The following is an 18,490-nucleotide window of genomic DNA, read 5'->3' as shown; positions in this document are numbered from 1 at the left end:
GATTCTGTCTCTCCAGTTGAGGACTCGTCGCCGAAATAGACGACGGTCTCACTAGCATATTCTGACTCGTCCCCATGCTCCCCTCCGTGGATGACTCCCACGAAGGCACGCCTCACGGCCGGTTTAACCTGGGTAGATCTCGCATGCTGAGCCGTCTCGACGAGGTCGGTGCGGATGTCCGGCTCAGGCCCAGGCTCACCAATCTTGCCGATAAAAACGTGTATGCCACCAAAGGGGACCCGGTACCCGTACTCGATCGAGCCGGCTTCAGGACCCCATCCTGCATCTTCGATGTAGAGCTTGTCGCGATGACTCTTGGTCATCCGGCCCACAACATAGCCTTCGAGTCCTTTGAGCTTTCCCTCCAAGATCATCAAACCGTCGTGCGATAGCCCCACGGTGGGCACCAACTGTCGTGGATTTGTCACGGCAGATGTCCTTGTGAAAGGACTTAGTCGTGGAGCCATCACTACGGGTTAACTTGAAGGGGTTAAAGTGGACACAAAGACACAAGGGTTTATACTAGTTCGGCCCCTTCGATGAAGGTAAAAGCCTACGTCTAGTTGTAATGGAATTGATGTGGTTTCGATGGCTAGGGAGCAAACAAGATTCGCCTAGGCTCGAGTTGTTGTTGTCTGTCCTTGAACCGCCGTCGGGTCGTCCCCTTATATACCCGGGTGACGCCCGTCGGTCCACAGAGTCCCACACTGGTTCATAGTCGTATCCCGGTTGGTCTCTCTCTATTCCTAAGTTACAATGCAAGTTTACATATCAAGCCGGTTTACGGCTACAGGTTCTAAACCGACTACAGGCCATGGGCCTTCATCTGCTTAATCACCTTTATGCTACTAATGAAGTTAACCCGGCCCAGGTAGGCCGGTTCATGCCCAGTGGTAATATCCCCAACAATCCCCGTTAGTGTTCTTCGATATGTGCCAATCGTACCAAGACTTCAACGTAATTTCATGGTTGAAGAGACGGCCAGACAGATGACATGGCACAAAACAGGCAAAAGAACCAATCTAGATGCAGATGGGAATCTGATGATGGTACACACATTGAATGGTGTTGCGTGGAAAAAGTTTGATGAATTATATGCTGACAAAGTGGCAGATACAAGGCATCCTCGAGTCGGCACCAGCACGGATGGGTTCAGTGTGTTCGGTATGACGGCAGCCCAATACAGTTGTTGGCCTGTATTTGTCTTTCCACTCAATCTCCCCCCCCGGACAGATTATGCAAAGAAAGAACATTTTCCTGACGTTGATAATTCTAGGGCCCAACTATCCAGGGAAGAATATGAATGTGTACATGCAGCCGCTTAAGGATGAATTGCAAGAAGCCTGGGATAATGGGTTCAAGACATACGACGCCTATAGCAAACAAAACTTCATAATGTGTGTCTGGTACATGTACTCGACGCATGACTTGCCGGCGTATGCGCTATTCGTTGGCTGGTGTATGCATGGAAGGTTCCCGTGCCCCACATGCAAGGGAGCTCTTGAGTTTCGTTGGCTTCAGGCCGGTCACAAGTTTTCTTGCTTCGACATGCATAGACAGTTCCGGGATCCTTGCCATAAGTTCAGGAAAGACAAGAAGAACTTCCTCAGAGGTAGAGTTGTCAACAGACCTTGGATCACTTAAACGCTCTGGAGCCAGATCCAGAGCATCCACGGTACTTCAAAGGGTATAATTCTAAGCATTCATAGACTCACAAGACTTGCTTATGGGATCTGCCTTACTTCAAAGCCCACCTTTTCCCACACAACATCGATGTTATGCACACTGAGAAGAATATCGCTGAGGCACTTTTTGGTACATTGTTCGGCATAGATGGCAAGTCAAAGGATAATACTAAGGCTAGAGTCGATCTGGAGGTGCTATGTGATAGGCCGTTACAAAACATGAAAGAACCGAAAGGAAAGCAGAACTAGACAAAGCCAAAGGCATGGTTCAATCTTGGAAGGGCAGCTATGAGGGAAATTATCTTGTGGGTGAAAATGCAGTTGATGTTCCCTGATGGATATGCAGTGAATCTAAAGAGGGGAGCGAGTCTTGATAAATTGAAGATATTTGGTCTCAAGAGTCATGATTGGCACATATGGATTGAGCGGGTAATGCCGGTGATGTTGCGTGGCTTCATCCCTGAGGATGAATGGCTAGTACTGGCAGAACTCAGCTATTTCTTCCGTGTTCTTTGTGTGAAAGAACTATCGCCTGGCGTGCTAGAAGAAATGGAAGAGTTGGCGCCGGAGTTGATCTGCAAGTTAGAGAAGATCTTTCCACCGGGCTTCTTTAATCCAATGCAGCATTTGATTTTGCATCTCCCGACCGAGGCAAGATTGGGGGGGCCCGTGCAAAATCGTTGGTGCTACCCAACTGACAGGATGCAGAAGACGCTTCGAGAAAAATGTAAAAATAAACATAGAATTGAAGCATCGATGGCTGAGGCATTCATCACTGAGGAGGCGGCAAACTTCGTGACAGCACACTACGAAGCCAAAAATTGTCATTTGCATAATCCAAAGCCTCGGTACAATGCTGACGACCGTAAAAAGGGTGGATCCAACCTTAGCCTATTCAAAGGGAATCTCGCACCAGCCAGTGTTTCAAATCCTGTATCTTTGGATAACAAAGAATGGCAGACCATTTCATTGTATATCTTCAACAACCTGATAGAAGTGTGGCCGTACATTGAGTAAGTTCTCGGTACATTGTTTTGCAACTTCTATTTCCTTTGAACTGCTCTTATTCCTGGATATTTCATATACTCGATACATCGCCATATTCTCATATGGAGCGGTGATCCAAAAGGATTCTGTCGAAGAGTATGAGCTTCTCGCAAAGCAAGGAGGCGGCTATCCCGGTTTCATCTCTTCATTCAAAGAAAAAGTAATTTCTATTAGACAATTTCATTTCATTCGCTAATTTGTGCGTAATGCAACAATCCTTTCGTATTAAACTTGTAGGCTAATTCAGAGTCTATGGACGCCGAATTGAGACAAGTCGCTAATGGTTTTGACTATAAGGTCCGTTCATTTGACAAATAAGACATCAATGGGTATCGCTTTCGTACCTATGGCAAAGAGCTATCTATGGCCGACTGAAAGTCTACAAATTGTTGTGTATCTGCTATCGGCAAAGGAGGTACCGAGTATTAGGGGAGAGTTGAAGCAATTTATGAACTTCTAATCTATGGTGAAAACCCACTGAATGGCGTAGTCTTCAAATGTTATTGGTTTCAGCCGAAGGAGACTAGAAGGACTCATAAACATATAGGGATAGTTGAAATCAACCAAAGCACCCATTTAGATGTTCCTGATGTCTATATTACGGCCCAACAGGAGAACCAAGTATTCTATCTACCGTGGGCCTGCCAAACTAATCCAAATCTGAAAGTTTGGGATGTCGTTTATGAAGTGCCGCCACGTGCTAGACTATCTCCCCCAAAGGAAGAGGATTATGAACCTCACATTAACCCAGACACATATGAAGGAGAATTCTTCCAAGGGACACATCTTTCCAAAAAGCATTTCAAGAACTGCTATACTTCACCCCAAAACATTGAAGTAGACAGCGACAGTGAATCCGACATCACCCCAGAGGAGGAACAAGAAGAGCCGGAACAAGAAGAGGTTACTGCTGCGGATGACCTATCAATGCTTGACCGATTACGTCAAGGTGGCCTTCCACATGTTGATGCCACTGAACCCTATGAGCCCGTCAATGATTGTAGTGATGATGATGATTATGCATTTATTGATGATACTGATCGAGATTATTAGTAGTGTTAGGTATTCAATTTTTTTATGTTGTACTTGATGATGATACACTTAAGTTGTTGGAGATATGCCCTAGAGGCAGTCATGTATGATGATATTTCCTATGTGTTTATGAATAAAGATAGTCCTTTGTCATTATCAATGATGTGTATCAGCAAGTACGTGACTTGTTTGTGGGACTATGCATTGTATGATGACTGTCCTAAAAGGTCCCTAGTCGAAAGGGCTGTGTGGACGCGCAGCCGACTAGAATAGCATATGACACGGTCGATGGCTTGGTCTCACTAGACATGGAGAATTGGATGCTAACCGGATAATATGGACTTGGAAAGGTCCGGTCAGATTCGACGTAGTCGGATCCGAGTCGAGATAAGGTCCAAGTCGGACAAACCCAACTATGAGACGCAACGATATGTCATCTGTGAGTCTCTAGTACAACATACATTCTATGTCCTAAGACCTAAGCTGACGCATATACTCGAGATGGTGACAGACTTGCTTTGGGCCAACCAAACGCTACTCCGTGACTGTGTAGTTACAAAGGTAGGTTTCGGGTATGTCCAGTCCCATGCTGCGAGACATGGTCGAGCAAGATTGGATTTGCCCCTCCGATCAGGAGAGATATTCTCTGGGCCCCTCGTGTGATCCGACTAGGATAAGCATGGCCAGGCGACAAGGATTATGAGATAATCCAGGTAGTGGTCGGTATCACTTGAACGAGAAAGAGGTCAGGCTTGCACAAGGATGACAGTCTCGCCTTGAGACCGACAACATATATCATGAGGCAAAGGGAACAGAAGTGTGACACGTTGTACAGGTTCGCCTAAACAGCTTCATAGTCTGCTTAGTGGTCGGCACGCCTTGCTAGAGGCCGCTACCAACTGTGCAGGTCAGAGGTGATACGAACTGCGACCAAGCTGACTTGAACCTAAGGGGTCGCGCTCTTAAGGGAAGGAACCTACGAGGTCGGTTCGTAGGACACTGGTCTGATGTGATCCGAACTGGATTAGGAACGTGACCGAGTAGACTTTGGGCTTTAGGGTCCGTGCGAGGCCCAAGTGTTGAGCCCGTGACGGTCGCCTATATAAGGTGGAGGTGCAGCGCACTTATTTGGTTGATCGCTTCGGCGCTGCGACTAGGGTTTTCATGTGTTGCGAATAGACACCTCCACTCGCCGCTGACGGTGGCATTGGACCTAGCAGTCCGCCACATGGTGTTCCTCCTGCACACGCGGATACCGTTAGAGGTGGTGCACTTGCACTGCTCCGGCGAACTTGTACGTGGGATCGGACGACCGGCTGTTCGAGGGAGATCGGACGAGGAGGAGACGATCCACGCGGATGCGCTGCCCCAACTCTTGTTCCACTGCACGGCACTGCGCGTCTAGTGGGAACGAACTGTGATCCATCTCCCATAGCATGTTCTTGGTTGTTATACGCGTAGGAAATTTTAATTTGGAGTCGACGCACCCTACTGTAGATCCCAATAGTGGTATCAGAGCCTCTGCTATAGGATTTGGATTCAGATGTATGCATATTAGCTATGTGGAGGCGGCAGAAGAGATCTGTTGTTGTTGATAAGATCGGCTATGTGCACGGTTGATGTGATCAACTGCACATGGGGATCATTGAGGCTATGTTTTCTGTCAATCGGGATCGTTGAGGTCGTGACATGATCTACCCCTACCGGTTGGTTATCTGCCATCGGGGTTAACAGTGAAATGTAAATCGGATTCGGATTCGCGATGATCGATATGATCGGTCAAATCAGAAAATTCGGTGTGAACGGAGTTCAGATGCGATCTGTGATTTCCGAAAACATCGGGCGCTGCCCGCACCCGCGAGGACCGCCGTGTGCGTAGCTTTGTTTTGCAGGTTTGACGTGATTCTATGCATAACTTTGTTTTGCAGGTTTGACGTGAATAGTATGGCTCATGTGTATGTGACGCATGTGTGTAATTCATACATGGCTTGTGTCATGTTTGTCAGCCGGAAGGAGCCAAAGTGCTGTCATTATATTGTATAACGACCTGCGTGTCGACTTTTGACTCTATGTAAAATTCATTACTAGTTGTAGTAGTTGGATAATAGAGATCAGGTTGGTGGCTTGGTGTCCCGGCGTGACAAACAAGATGGAGTTCCTAGATGGTCATCGGAGTCGGAGCCGACCTGGAAGAACATCCATGAAGGAGCCATACTATTTCACAATATATGTTTATATGTGATTGTTATGCTTCTTTGTTTCTATGCATGTTGGAATGGTAGAAAGATCCCTCATGAATATCAAGCGAATTGCCATCCCCAATGTTGCACCTTCGCACGTCAAGTACGTCTAGTAATGGGCTCATAAAATTGGGGTGCTCCTGGGTGTCCTTGAACTAAAGGGTTCGTGTCGGACACGGACATGCACTGCATCTGGTTAACTTGACAGGGCTATCAAAATGGTTTTGGGCCTTGTGGCAAAGAAGGTTGGGAGCCGGGGTATGAGATACCTTCCCGACCGACAGGAGTCGTATAGAGATACGATTAGCAAAGAGTTGCTTACCGGATAGGTATGTTGGCTAGCAGTGATGCTAAAGCTCACTAGTCGCATGCACTAGTCAGATCCTGCATCACTAAGAGTTTGCGAAGGGATGCTGACTTCAGTGGGAGTATTTGTATTTAAGCGAATTACTCTACATAAACACATTCCTTAGTGATTGCATATTTTCTGTTGTAGATCAATGGCACCACCTGCTCAACCCAACTTTTCATTCAAATCAATTCTGGAAATGGATAAACTGAATGGAACAAACTTTACCACCTGGTATAGAAATCTGAGAATTGTTCTCAAGCACGATAAAAAGGAACATGTTCTAGAGGATCCACTTCCAGAGGAACCTGCCAATAATGCTAATGCCACAACTAAGAATGCCTACCAGAAACTCGTTGATGAATCAACGGAGATCAGCTGTCTGATGCTGGCTTGTATGGAGCCCGATTTGCAACAGCATTTCAAAAATGTTGAGGCTTACGATATGATCGAGAGTCTCAAGAGCATGTTTCAGACACAGGCTAGGACCGAAAGGTTCAACGTCTGGAGATCCTTGATGGATTGCAAGCTGAAGGAAGGTGATCCACTGAGCCCACATGTGATCAAGATGATCGGATATGTGCAAGCTTTGGATCGTTTGGGCTTACCGCTCTTGGATGAGCTGGCTACTGATGTTGTTCTGGGTTCTCTTCCGCCCAGCTATGGGATGTTCATATCAAACTATCATATGCATGACATGAATAAGAAGCTCACTGAATTGCATGGGATGCTCAAAGTGGAAGAGCAGGATATTAAGAAAGGCACACATCAAGTGTTGATGGTGCAGAAATCGGCTAAGTTCAAGAAGAGTTGGTCCAAGAAAAAGGCTAAGGCAAAGGGCACGGAGACGGTAACCTCCGCCGCTGCGCCAAAGTCTGGACCGAACTCGAAGACCGTTTGCTTTCACTACAAGGAGACCGGTCACCGGAAGAGGAACTGTAGCAAGTGGCTTGCAGAGCATGGCAAGGCCGGGAATACTGCTTCAGGCAAAGGTACACTTGTTGCATATGTTATAGACATTTACCTTGCTGACATACCTAGTAGCTCTTGGGTATTTGATACCGGATCGGTTGTTCATATTTGCAACTCGATGCAGGGGCTGGTAAGAACTAGGTGTGTGGCACAAGGGGAGATTGACATCAGGGTCGGCAACAAAGCAAGAGTTGCTGCGTTGGAGGTCGGCACGATGCAGCTCCAGCTTCCTTCCGGATTCATTATGGAATTGAATAACTGTTATTACATTCCTGCACTAAGTCGGAACATTATTTCTGCCTCATGTTTGATGAGTCAAGGTTATGAATTCAATTTAAAGGACAATGGTTGTTCCACGGCTATGCACCCATTGTTGATGGGCTATTTATATTGAATCTAGAATAGGAACCGGTCTATAACGTGAATGTCAAGAGGCATAAGCCTAATGAGATAAATCTGACATACTTCTGGCGTTGCCGGCTTGGACACATTAGTCTGGAACGCATGAAGAAGTTCCATGATGATGGGCTCCTAACTTCGTTCGACTTCGGGTCGTTCGAGACATGTGAATCATGCTTGCTCGGCAAGATGACTAAGTCTCCTTTCTCAAAGAGTCGCGAGAGGGCGTCTGAGCTGTTGGAGCTTATACACAGTGATGTGTGTGGTCCAATGAGCACAACTGCTGGAGGTGTCTATCTGTACTTCGTGACTTTTACCGATGACTTGAGTAGATATGGATAAATCTATTTGATGAGGCACAAGTCGGAAACTTTTGAAAAGTTCAAAGAGTTTCAGAATGAGGTTGAGAATCAGCTCGGCAAGACTATAAAGCTTCTGCGATCTGATCGTGGAGGTGAGTACATGAGCCAAGAGTTTGATGATCATCTGAAAAGTCGAGGTATAGTACCTCAGCTCATACCTCCGGGTACGCCATAGAGAAATGACATGTCAGAACGGAGTAATAGGACCTTGTTGGACATGGTCCGGTCTATGATGAGCAAATCAGATTTACCCTTGTCATTTTGGGGATACGCTCTAGAAACTGTAGCTTTCACACTTAATAGGGTACCATCAAAATCCGTAGACAAGACACCACATGAGATGTGGACCGGGAAGAGTCCCTGTCGGTGTCAAAACCGGCGGATCTCGGTTAGGGGGTCCCGAACTGTGTGTCTAGGCGGATTGTAATAGGAGACAAGGGACACGATGTTTTAGCCAGGTTCGGGCCCTCTTGATGGAGGTTAAACCCTACGTCCTGCTTGATTGATATTGATGATGTGTGTATTACCAGAGTAGATCTACCATGAGATCAAGGAGGCTAAACCCTAGAAGCTAGCCTATGGTATGATTGTTGTTTGTCCTATGGACTAAAGCCATCTGGTTTATATAGACACTAGAGAGGGCTAGGGTTACACAGAGTCGGTTACAATGGTAGGAGATTTACATATCCATATTGCCAAGCTTGCCTTCCACGCCAAGGAAAGTCCCATCCGGACACGGGAAGAAGTCTTCAATCTTGTATCTTCATAGTCTTGGAGTCCGGCCGATGATGATAGTTCGGCTATCCGGACACCCCCTAGTCCAGGACTCCCTTAGTAGCCCCCGAACCAGGCTTCAATGACGACGAGTCCGGCACGTATATTGTCTTCGGCATTTGCAAGGCGGGTTCTCCTCCATACTCCATATGTTTGTCGAATAGTGTCCGGTTTCCTTATAAATGCTGCGCTCCTTGGCTTCCACGTCCAATAATGGGCCTCTTCCACGTGTCGTATGAATGCGAAAGGCCAGGGTATTTTTACATTTTACCCCCCTACCTGTGTGAATAAGCCGCCTATAAGAGAGGCGAGGATCCAGATCCGAATAACACCAACCTCCTCCCGCAAGTACTCATCGAAGCGCATCTGACAAAAATCCATTCCAACATGGACAGTCGGCACGACTCCTCTTCTCGCGCTCCCAGTCCTCAGCCAGGAGACTGGAGGAGATGCTCAGTCCCGCATAGCGAGTTAGTGACGCTCCAAGCAGAGGGATACCTTCCCCCGGCCTTTATGGTTCCGGTTCGAGCCGGACTGGCCACCTACAAGGGTGGGAAGCAGGTGGAGAGCGTCCCCAATCCCTCGAAAGGAGAGCAGGTATGTTTTGTCCCCTACTTAATAAGGGGACTCGGATTTCCTATACATCCGTTTCTCCGGGGGCTTCTGGAGTTCTATGGACTCCAACTTCACCACCTCACACCTGCCTCCATTTTACACATCGCGGGCTTTGTAGCTCTTTGCGAGCTGTTCTTGGGCATCGAGCCCCATTTTGCGCTGTGGAAGAGACTGTTTTGCCACGTACCCCATTCTCACGAGGGGTCAATATATCAAGTGGGCGGAGCCGAAATATGGCGCATCACCGGGACTGGATATCTATCCGGAACCCCGAAGAAGGCGTCCAAAGACTGGCCTTCAGAGTGGTTCTATATGGAAGACGCCCTGCTGCCGGACCCAGTTCGGAGCGGCCTCCCGGAGTTTAGCAACGCTCCTCTGAAGAAACGCCTGAGCTGGCGCCCGCGGAGCCTGTCACATCCCTAGTTCTGACAATGCCTAGTGCATGCATTAGAGTGTTGCATCATGTTTAAATTTCATTTAAACCTGAAATGGGGATTGACTAAACCCTAGCACCAAATGAATTCAACTAGGGTCAAAATAAAATCTTTTTCATTAAACCCAAAATGCCCTCTAAAAATGTTCAACATTTCTGGTTAGAGGTGAAAGCATCTACCAAAAATGATTTATATTTTTGCAGGACATATTGGGCTCTGAATTAAATCATACTCTATTTGCATTTGGGCATTTAAATGCTATAAAATATTCTAAATGCCCAAATAATTCTGAAAATAAGTGTGGGCTGTTGGAAATAATCTAAATAGAGCCCTTGATTATTCCAGGATTTTTTTAAGATGCCTAAGTATTTTTAATAAAGCCCTACAGTTGCAGAAATAATAGAAAACAGAAAATAAAAGAGAGAGAGGACTTACCTGGCCTCACCCGTGCAGCCCACCAGAACCGGCCCAGCCGGCCCAGCCCGCCACCGCTACTCCCCCCCTGTCGTCTTCCTCTTGCCAGTGGGAGCAGCTGCGTGCTCGCACGCGCGCGGCCGAGGAGGCCACCTCCTCCCTGCCTGGCTGCCTCCTCCTTCCCTGGTCCCTCCCGCGACGCCACGCAGCCCCGACCCCCTCTCACTTCTCCCTCGCTCTCTGGACCTCCCTCCCCCTCGCTCCTCTGTTTCCCCTCCCGCGACCGAACGGAGCCGCCGCCACCGACGAGAGCCACCATGGCTACCGGCCACCCCACGGCTCACCGACGCCCCAGGAAGCTCCGCCGGTCCTCCCTCTACCTCCTCAACGAGCCACGAGGCCCCGGACGTGCCACAACACCGCCCTCGATGCCTTCTTCAACCTCGGGACCGCCGGCCATCTTCGTCAAATTCGCCGGCTCCGGACCGTCCCCGACCTCGCCGAGCGTCCCCTCGTCATCGCCGTGAGTCACTGACCCTCTCCCCTAACTCAGCATGCTCCCCTCCGTGCCGTAGCGCCGTTCCCCACGAGCACCGAAGCCACCGTCCGCCATTGCTGCTGCACGCATAGCCTCCGTGCTCCCCTGGCCTCACTGAGCTGCTCTTAGTGCTCCCCATGTCTAGCAGGTGCTGCCCAGCCTCTCCATTTGCTCACTGATGCACCGTAGCGACGCGCCCGAGCACCACCGAACACCATCGCCGCCAAAGCTCGTCGCCGGCATGAGTTCCGGCGACCCCACGACCTCCCACTCGGTCCTTTGGATGCGCGGGAGCAAGGGCCATCCCCTGGTGCCCTCAGCGCGCCAAACTGACGCCTCTAGCGCAAGTCCGGCGTGCCCCGCCGTGTTCTGTGGTCGCCGTCGGCTGGTCTCCGGCGTGCTGACGTGGCGTCGTCGTTAGGGGCTAATGACCCTGCTAACTAACCCTGTGACACTGACAGCGGGCCCCGTAACGGGTCAAAGCCCGAGTCAACGCGGGATTAGCCCCTGTGTCACTGACGTGTGGACCCCACACGTCAGGTTTGACCCGAGCCGGCCCCTGTTGACTTGCTGACGTCATGCCAACGTCATGCTGACGCAGTAATGTTTTCTGGATTTAATTTAATTCTGAAATTCCAGAAAATGAATATAAACTTCTAAAATTCATCGAAAATTAACCGTAACTCCAAATTAAATAATTTATATATGAAAAATTATCAGAAAAATTCAAGGAATCCATCTGTACCATTTTCATGCATGTTAGAACAACTTATAGCTGCTGTTTAGCACAAATCAAATAAAGGGCATTTAAATAATCACATATGGAGTTTGAATTTGAATCTTGTATTCAAACCAACTTCATTTAATCTGTTGCTAGTTGCATTGGCTCAAAACACATTCATTTTGCCATGTCATGATCATGCATCATATTGTGCATTGCATTGATTGTGTTCCCTTCTGTGTTGCCGGTATTTGTCCCCTCTCGATAGACGTGATACCGATGATGTGATCGTTGACACCGATGAAGACTCAATGTTATCTTCAAAAGTGCCAGGCAAGCAAAACCCCCTTGTTCATTTCGATACAATCCCACTCTCTCGCTCCTGCTCTCTTTTACTGCATTCGGACAACACCGATTCAACTGTTACATGCTGCGGTAGTTGAACCCCTTTATCCTCTGCATGACCTGTCATTCCACAGTAATTAGATGAAACCCACTAGCATGAGTAGGAGTTGTTTGAGCCCTGTTGTGTCTACTCATTCATGTTTGTTTGTCATGCCCGCTACTGCTTAGAGTTGAGTCAGGTCTGATTCATCGGGGATGAATCAGAGGCGTGTGAACATGTCCTATTGTGTGTGAGCTAAGTGTGTGAACACGATTTGGTAAAGGTAGCGGTGAGAGGCCATGTAGGAGTACATGGTGGGTTGTCTCATTGCAGCCGTCCTCAGGAACTGAGTTCTGTGTTTGTGATCCATGATTCAGCTACTACCACGCATTGGGCCCGAAACCAATGGACCCTCTCGGCTTCTTATTCACCCTTGTCCTCTGTCCAGGAGTTGCAAGTAGTTTCTGGTGTTTGTAGTATGCTGGAGGCCGTGGGCAGCGCTGACCATAGGGGTGGGCTGTGATGCGGTAGGCACGTGGCACGGTGTACCGGGCACCCGTTTGGTGTCTCGGGAACCCTGTTCACATCGTTTGGGGCTGTGAGCGAAACTCCGGCCGGATCTCCTCATGGATGGAACCCGAATAGGCGATAAACCTGGACTAGAGACTTAGGTGATTAGGTAGGTCGTGGCCGACACCCACGTTGGGCTTCCGCTTGAAGGTTGCCGAGTACATGTCGTGTAAACGGCGGTAAGTGGTGAGAGCGTGTGTGAAGAAGTACACCCCTGCAGGGTTAACATCATCTATTTGAATAGCCGTGTCCGCGGAAAAGGACTTCTGGGTTGCTTATATCAGTTCATAGACAAGTGAAAGTGGATACTCTAAAATACGCAAGATAAGCGTGAGTGCTATGGATGGCGTTCTCGTAGGGAGACGGGAGCGGATCCATAGTGGTGTATTGATATGGTGAATATGTGGACTCGTGTGCGCCACCTCAAAAAGTTACTCGCAGTCGTAGTTCAGGATAGCCACCGAGTCAAAGCTGGCTTGCTGCAGTTAAACCCCACCATCCCTTTGTTGATAATGATGCATATGTAGATAGTTCTGATGTAAGTCTTGCTGGGTACATTTGTACTCACGTTTGCCTATTTTATGTTTTTGCAGAGAGACTTCAGTCTCACTAGTATTTCCGTGTGGTCTTCGACGTTTAGCTTGTTACCTCAGCTACGATCTTGTGCCTCGGCAGGATTTGGTAGATAGTCAGGCTTCTCAGCCTTTTTCATTTATAGATGTCTGTACTCAGACATGATAGCTTCCGCTTGTGCTTGATTTGTATGCTCTGAATGTTGGGTCATGAGACCCATGTTTGTAATATCGCGCTCCTCGGAGCCTATTGAATAAATTACTTGAGTCGTAGAGTCATGTTGTGATGCCATGTTGTATTTGCACATATCGAGCATATTGTGTGTATGTTATTGAAATGCTTGGTATGTGTGGGATCTGACCATCTAGTTGTTTATCTTTAGTAGCCTCTCTTACCGGGAAATGTCTCCTAGTGTTTCACTGAGCCATGGTAGCTTGCTACTGCTCCGGAACACTTAGGCTGGCCGGCATGTGTCCTTCTTCGTTCCTGTGTCTGTCCCTTCGGGGAAATGTCACGTGATGAATACCAGAGTCCTGTTAGCCCGCTACAGCCCGGTTCACCGGAGTCCTGCTAGCCCAGTGCTATAGCCTGGATTCACTCGCTGATGACCGACACGTTCGATGCTGGGTCATGGATGCCTGTCCCTGTAAGTTTGTGCCACTTTGGGTTTATGACTAGCCATGTCAGCCCGGGCTCCTTATCATATGGATGCTAGCGACACTGTCATATACGTGTGCCAAAAGGCGCAAACGGTCCCTGGCAAAGGTAAGGCGACACCCGTGGGAATACCGTGCGTGAGGCCGCAAAGTGATATGAGGTGTTACATGCTAGATCGATGTGGCATGGAGTCGGGGTCCTGACAGCGTTGGTATCAGAGCTTGACTGCCTGTAGGATTACCAAGCCAAACTGGTCGAAGTTGAGTCTAGAAATTCTTTAGTTATATAAGGGAATTGATTGTGGGATGGAACGTAAGGCTCTTTTTACTCCTTATACCTTATGCCTTCTGATCTAAGCCATCTTATCTTTCCTGCGGGGATTAAGAACTAGGCTATCTCTTCTTTCTATTAGGATCACGTGTTACTAATCCGTAGACTTATAGATTGTTGGACTTAAGCCTCGTTTCAGTTTCTACTACTTCTGTATGTTAATTGTTGATCTCGAAATCTTGATATTGTGCTTCTGAGTGGTTATGCCACCATTTTTGTGAATGTCTCAAATCTTTTCTGAGTATTTACAACCGTTATGCTGTCCGAGTCATCCCAGGTTTCTAAATAGTCTGATGCATTTGCAAATCCCTTCCTTCTGTTTCCGATGTTCCCATGGGCCAGATTAACCACACTAATCGGTGTGTTGAGGTAATTATTGCCTCGACATATATGTTGGAATTATTATTATGACCCTAAGTGCTTAGGGGATCATCTAGTGGTCTAGCCATGATTTGTGTCCTAGTGTGAAGATTCTGGCCTTTATTCTCGGAAGCATCCCGTGATGCTACTTAGTAGTAGGTATTCTACTCCTGGGTTCTGAACCCGAGATTCACTCTACCTACTTCATGTTGATAGTAATTGCTAGTGCCTTTAGGATATTAGTAACCTTTGCGATAGTCCTTGAAGTCCGTGGTATCTTCTTCTTCCAAATACCATGAACTACTTATGGCAGATGTTTATTGGATCAAAAAAAAATCACAATTAGAGTACTCTTGAGGAGTTCTCCATTCATAAATCGTGACTCTGCCAGTTCTACCTTTCTGCATGGGTTATCCGGAAGAAATATGTTGAACTTGGTTCGACATACTAATCTATGCATCCACAACTCAGAAAGTTATATGTTCCTTTGAGTTGTTCTCTTTAGTTGCATTCTGACCCTCGTCTATCAATTGATAGTCAAGAGTATGCGTGCGTTCGTTCATCGATGCCTATGACTCTTGTGGTCTGTCAAGCCATTCTATTCCAGAATGACTAGGAGAAACAAACTCCAGTACCTCTTCCATATCTAGGATTGGGTCAAAGTAGTTGTATTCCGCAGATCAAATGCCAATCCAGCTTTTGGTTCTGCTCTACCTTGGAGTATTACATATTTTATATCGAGATTGTTATAGGAATTGCACACCATCCCATGTACTCTTGGTACAGTGATACTTCTTGCCATCATTGTTCATTCCTCGGTTCCTGTGTTATTGTCACCGGAATGCCGACAAATGAATCATGGTGTGTGAAATCAATACTCCCAGCAACCTCGTTGCTTGGTAGTTAAAGGACAATAATTTCATTCCTAGTGTGTTGGTTATTGAATCATCATTCTGAGGTTGATTATGCTACCTAGTCCTTATTTCGGTGCACCCTTCGATTGATGAGTTAGGATCTTGTCAAGTCCTCACTCATTTGATCATATCGTCTTGCCCTCAAAAGCGAGATTGTTCTCGAGCTTAGTAACATACCCGTGGTTCGTGATTTTCGAATATCTTCTCGAAAGTATCACCAGGCTGTCACCTGACTGTTATGTTGAGCTCGTGATCAAGTAGGTTTCTTGTGAACCACCTTCTCTCCAAGAATCGGTGTTAGATATCCCTGAGCTAGTTGGTTAAGCTAGACAACAACTTGGAGAGTTGGAAGATAAAAGCTTGCCTAACTTAGTTCGTTCCAAAGGGATATTCTTGTGTAGTGTGTGTTGGAGAAAGATGATATCTTCATCGATTGGTCCTTGTGATCAGTTGCTGGACCTATTGTCTTATCAATCCTTTGATTTGAGTGTGGGCTATCGTCAAATCAAATCAGTACCAACGATGCTCGTAATGTTGTCTTATTCGTGGTTGATTCCTCGAGCATACACCATTACATCTCTGGTCTGACCAATGCTACCACTTGTTCACTTAACTATGGAATTCCTTTTAAAAGGAAACCTAGATGAATTGTTGTTGAGCCCATTGACAACATCCTTGTCTCCTCCATGATTTTGTTGAACATTAAGCTAGTGTTGGAAACTTTTGAAAGCATTTGTCCATGCTAGTTCATGAAGCATATGTTCGGATGAAGGTAGTGACTTCCTTTAATTCATGTGCATCTGATGCAAGTTGCCGCCGTGGATTCGAGAAAGTCAATGTTGCTTTCTTTGGAATCATTCCAAATCAGTCATGCACACGTGCGAAGAATGCTGTGGTTTGAAGACTTGCAACCTTCAATCTATATGTATCCCTAGCACACCAAGCCACTGGTTGATTTGTTCAAGGAGAAGGAGTTCCTTCGTAAGAGCTAATCCGGACTTATGTAAGGACTTCGATACCCTCGTTGATGGTTCCCCCTCCTGAACTCGGTAGTGTTTTATTATAAGACTACTATGTGGTCATGCTTGTCTGGGACAACGTGTTCACATGTTAGTAGCAGAACCAGCTCATGTTTTGGAACTTGCTATCGTAGTTCATCTCCCGAGAATCCCGCAACGTCATCTTGTCGATTTGTGTTGCAAACTTCCGTTTTTCTTCCTAGACTCGATGAGTCTGGAATATCCTGACACCAACCAGATCTGAATCTCAGGCAGATATGATGGTTGGATATTTCCCAAGAATTATAATATTGGTCGCGCGATAACCGGTAAAGTGGATGTCGTGGCCAACACACCCAGCCGGAAGACCTGTTATTATAATATCTTGATTGATGAAGTTGGCCACCTCCCCATAGGGATTTCGTAGGATTTACTCCCTAGTTTCCCCTATGGATTTTGAGATCCCGAAGTCCGACCTTTTACTTGATGTTCTAGATATCAAACCATATCTATGAATGGGTTACGCTAGCACATCAAGGAGAACATTAGAAGCGGAGTGCTAAATGTCTCTCGGTCGATCATCCAGATTTTGTTTCCTTGGCCTCGCCAAGGTGAAATCTAAGAAGGTGTTATCTTCCTTTGCATCGGCATCTTCCACCGGTATTCATCATGGTAGTAAGTTGTGTTGCCAGAATCCTTGACACGGATATTGGTAGAATCTTGATGATTGTGGAAATGCTCAAGTTCTTGAGAGCACGCACAAGCGCTACGTGTTATCATCGGCTCTAATTGGGATGCTCTCAGTTCCCTCGGCAATGCTATGACCTTCTCAAACAGTGAATTCACTCTCTATTGTTGGGTTCTTCCCCAGTTACCAGAATCATTCCCAGCATTTGCATTTTGTTCCCAGCTTGCACCGCCAATGTGCCATTCTACATGGGTCTCTTCCATTTCCGGTGGTAAGCAAATTCATCCATTACGTTGTCTTCAACAAGGTAATCCACATCATCCAAGTCCGAGTATGTCATTCTACCGACCCCCTCCAAATGATCGCTCGAGAATTGCCTTAGGCTGGTTTAGAGAGTCTAAATGATCTCTATATCAAAGGTAATTCTTTTTGCCACTTAAGGGGATATTTGTACGAGTCACCGTCCCTAAGGTGCCTCGTTGTGGTATCATGGCAACTCAACTCCTCGCTACATTGATAATCGTTTACCACCTTTTTAGGTGTGGAATCGTTGTCTACCTAGTGAACCTTCGTCATCTGTTCCACTCCATTCCTCTAAAGGTGTGCTTCGTCTCTCAGCTTGAGAGATATTTCCATGTCTCAAACCATGAGTTGATCCTAAGTTGTTCGATCTTCAAGGAGACCGATCCTTCTAGAGTTTTCCTTTCCTCTTCTTGTCCTGATTAGCTGAAGTTCTCAGAGCAAGACGACAAGACAAAGATGGTGTTCAAATCAACGTTCATTTGAAGTGCAACCTGGATCGTGAAGATTGTACTAGTTTGCGTTTTCCCTTCATCCTACCCTACGCTTGAATCTCGAGACGAGATTCTTGTTTAGTGGGGGTGAGTTGTCACATCCCTAGTTCTGACAATGCCTAGTGCATGCATTAGAGTGTTGCATCATGTTTAAATTTCATTTAAACCTGAAATGGGGATTGACTAAACCCTAGCACCAAATGAATTCAACTAGGGTCAAAATAAAATCTTTTTCATTAAACCCAAAATGCCCTCTAAAAATGTTCAACATTTCTGGTTAGAGGTGAAAGCATCTACCAAAAATGATTTATATTTTTGCAGGACATATTGGGCTCTGAATTAAATCATACTCTATTTGCATTTGGGCATTTAAATGCTATAAAATATTCTAAATGCCCAAATAATTCTGAAAATAAGTGTGGGCTGTTGGAAATAATCTAAATAGAGCCCTTGATTATTCCAGGATTTTTTTAAGATGCCTAAGTATTTTTAATAAAGCCCTACAGTTGCAGAAATAATAGAAAACAGAAAATAAAAGAGAGAGAGAGGACTTACCTGGCCTCACCCGTGCAGCCCACCAGAACCGGCCCAGCCGGCCCAGCCCGCCACCGCTACTCCCCTCCCTGTCGTCTTCCTCTT

The sequence above is a fragment of the Triticum aestivum genome, chromosome 3B (genome assembly GCF_018294505.1).
Source record: "Triticum aestivum cultivar Chinese Spring chromosome 3B, IWGSC CS RefSeq v2.1, whole genome shotgun sequence".
In the NCBI taxonomy this organism is placed as follows: domain Eukaryota; kingdom Viridiplantae; phylum Streptophyta; class Magnoliopsida; order Poales; family Poaceae; genus Triticum; species Triticum aestivum.
This window is presented reverse-complemented; position numbering follows the sequence as displayed.